The sequence below is a fragment of the Papilio machaon genome, chromosome 7 (assembly GCF_912999745.1).
Source record: "Papilio machaon chromosome 7, ilPapMach1.1, whole genome shotgun sequence".
Lineage (NCBI taxonomy): Eukaryota > Metazoa > Arthropoda > Insecta > Lepidoptera > Papilionidae > Papilio > Papilio machaon.
In genome coordinates, this window is record NC_059992.1 from 2,083,864 (window position 1) to 2,087,532 (window position 3,669).

Consider the following 3,669-nt stretch of genomic DNA (forward strand, 5'->3'; position numbering starts at 1 on the left):
TTAAAGAGCACCGCTGCTGAACGCGACTGTACTTATTACAAAATCATAACATAATTTACATCGCCATATTTAAAATTTAACCATACATAACATAACTTTGACATAAATAAAATAGCTTAATAACGTTACCCTTCAAATAAAAACGAAAGTTATATCGATAATAACCATTTAACATTACATTTGCACGAACACGATACCGCCGTGTAGTGCCGGCATTAGAATACAGAGTGGCACTACTCCTTGTCTTCCCGCGGAGGTCGTAAGAGGCGACCGAGGGACCCGCCGCACGAACATCCAGTGCAACGATCCTCTATCGCTTAATACAACACCTTGAAGCGATTTGTATTGCGGGGCTTTTTGCATCAACCCCAAATCGTAGGGCAAGATCAACAAGCGATAGACATTGAACATTATCAACGAAAATAAATAAAAACGGAACACAGTAAACTCTTAAAATAATTTTACCATCTCTTCTTCAAGTCTTTCATATTATGCTTGTAAAGCCGCTTTTTATGTTTTCTTTTTCTTTATTAAGGTCGATAATATTAAGTAGAAGGAACATCTTAACCCGAAAATGTGACCACATAAGTTGACGGCATCTCGATTACCCTAACAATGACAGATGCTAGATCTTCGGTCACGTCGACTGTGCAAGCTGTTGCTCCTGACTGCTTCAAGCGCTCGGCGTTGAGCAGTCAGCAGTCGACATACGCCATACATGGCCCGTAGTTTGCAGTTGCCTCTTAACCGTGCAACCCGCAGTACTACTGCTTATGTACCGTGTATGGTGATTTATCTATGTAGGGTAGGAACGATTCGAATGTCCAGTTGTTTTTTGTGAATAGAGCCGATATTATCGATCTTCAGTAAACTGAAAATAGATAAATTATAATCCAACTTCAACGGATTATAATTTATCTTTTCTCATGAAACGGTTACCAAATTTGAAGCCCCAATAAACTTGACGAGACAGATATACCATCACAAAAATGTATAAACAAAGTAAAAATAACAGCTTAAAAAACTTTGGAAACCTTATTAGCCTTGTCATGTTTTTCAAATTGTTTTCTAAAATCGGTAAAATTTTAGAAGAAGGACCATCATAACCCTTAAGAGCGGCAACGCATTTGACTCTGCCTCGATCCCCTTAATCAGTGAGAGACGATAGTCAACAGTGCCTGATTTGTACTGATATGCATTGTCGCTCTTGTAAAAAATGTAAAAAAGGGTAACGGAGTGGCATTTGGCAAAATTGTTTTTATGCATGAAGTAATGTATATTTGCTAATTTTTAGAGAACAGTATGAAAACTGTTGACGTAAAGGTCCACTTTAATTTCCAATTTCAAATATTCTGTTTGTATCATTGAAATTCAACCACCATTCTATATTTCACAATAAGTTCGTAGAGACCTACCATCTTATGTCTCGGGGTAATTGTACAAAAGTATTGTTGCACTAGACTTTGGTTTTCAAAGTCCAAGCGCAGCATCGCTTAATCAGAGATGAGCTTTCTAGTTATTACCAGGTTAACTTCTAACCCATCTCATTGCCTCTGATAATTCATTTTATGTTTTCCTTTGTTCGTTTTTTTATTTTAAGAATCTAATTTTGTTTTATTACGTTATTAAAGCGATCTGCAGTCACAGTTAATTTGGGCCAAATTTTCCTTCTAGCTATTAATTTCAAATCTATTTTACTGAACTGGAATGGTACCGGAGAAAATAACTCACTAAACTAAATAGAATGATATGAAATAACCGATCTTAATCTTGTTCTTAGCACTCAATCAAGACAAAAGAAAAGGATTTACAAAATTAAAAACAAAGTTATCGAAGTATACAGTAACTATAGTAAATTAAAGTCCATTTAAACACATATTAGTAGATATATCTGCTACTAACTCAAAAGCGTTCTTGCATATAAATAGCAAGGAATTTTTTTAAGGTTTCATTTTTTATTCAATATCAATTTAGAGTCTCGTAAAAGACTATTTTGTCTTAAGTTGTAACATTATTTATGTGTTAAGTTGTAAATTTTTGCAAATTAAACAATAACCTTAGTAAGAATGAGGAAATTTTTAATGCTAACATTACGGATTGAAAACGATTAATTCATATAAAATACCCACCAAAGTCATCATCATCATTATCATCGTTTAAATGTTAATTTTACCCGGTCAAAACATCACCGTGGACTTTACAGCCGCCGTGTAGTGCCGGCATTAGAATACAGAGTGGCACTACTCCTTGTCTTCCCGTGGAGGTCGTAAGAGGCGACTAAGGGACCCGCTGCACGAAAATCCAGTGCAACGATCCTCTATTACCTAATCTACATCATTATGAAGCAATAAGTAAAGCGGGACTTATTGCATTAACCCCAAGTCAATGGGCAAAGGACAAAAGGCAGAGGATTTTTCAAGGACAAATATTGATAATTATGATATTTATGAAAGGAGCTCGAAAAATACAGTGAAAGACGTTTTATTCATATTTTATACCAATAACTCTATTTTGATTTAAAAGATGAACTCGTTCGTAAACTATTTAATATTTGACTGGGCCTTTCGATGTAAAAATAGATAATTTCTTTTTTCTTGCTGTGGTTACTAAGGTCGGTAATATTTAGTAGAAGGAAAGTCTTTACCCTAAAGAATGACAGCATTTGGTGGCATCTTGATTCCCATAACGATGACAGAAGCCAGACAGAGGCCACTGTCTTCTTGTATAAATATGGTAATAAGTGGGGTAAAGACGGTTGGAATGTCCACTTGTTATTTGTGAATGAAGTCAATATTACTGATCTATAGGATACTACAGCAAAGATAAAATGCACTGATCTAGAAAAACCCTAACTAAAAGTCAAGACAACGGAAAGGTTAAATGATTTATATTCGCTTGATGCAAAAAAAAAAACAGCAAAATTAAGAAAAAATATATTGAACCAACATCAAAGCGACGAAAGGCCTACATCCTTAAGAATCTAGTATTATGAGAGTTGAAAAGATCATAATAATATTTGTTTCTGGCCGCACATAAGACCACACTTAAATCCCCTAACGATAGAAAATGCAGAACTGTTATATACAACTAGTTAAAAAGCTTTGGTCAAACTCTTTGTAATCGTAATAATAATAGATTTTTGATAGAAAAGATGTTTCCGAGAATTTAATACAACATCATGGACGAAAAGCAAACAGTAACCAAATTATAATAATACAAGCAAATAAGGACACTACTAAAGAATTTTGCAATATTTATCAACTATCTTAAAACATCAATTATAATCGTATTATGATTTTAAAAGAAGTATCCGTCTTTTTTGTACTGCTTTCTTTTGACATTGTTCCGCATATTTTAATATTTTGTAAAGGAATAAAACATTAGTCGAAGACATCTGACGACATCTTGCATCCCAAAATGATAAAGGGCGTACGTCACGAACGTTTTAACAGAGCATTATATTAATAAATCAATCTGTAAAAATACTATAATTTTAAATCACCAAAGCAAAGCAAATTAAAAATTGCAAAACCATATGCCGTTAACATAAAACAGCATAGGCTGTGGCAAAAAAACTATTCAGTCTAAGTTTATTTAATTTTCATTGCTATATTTGTACAATGCCAAGTTCTCAGTGCGATTTATTTTATAACATATTTAAATACTGAG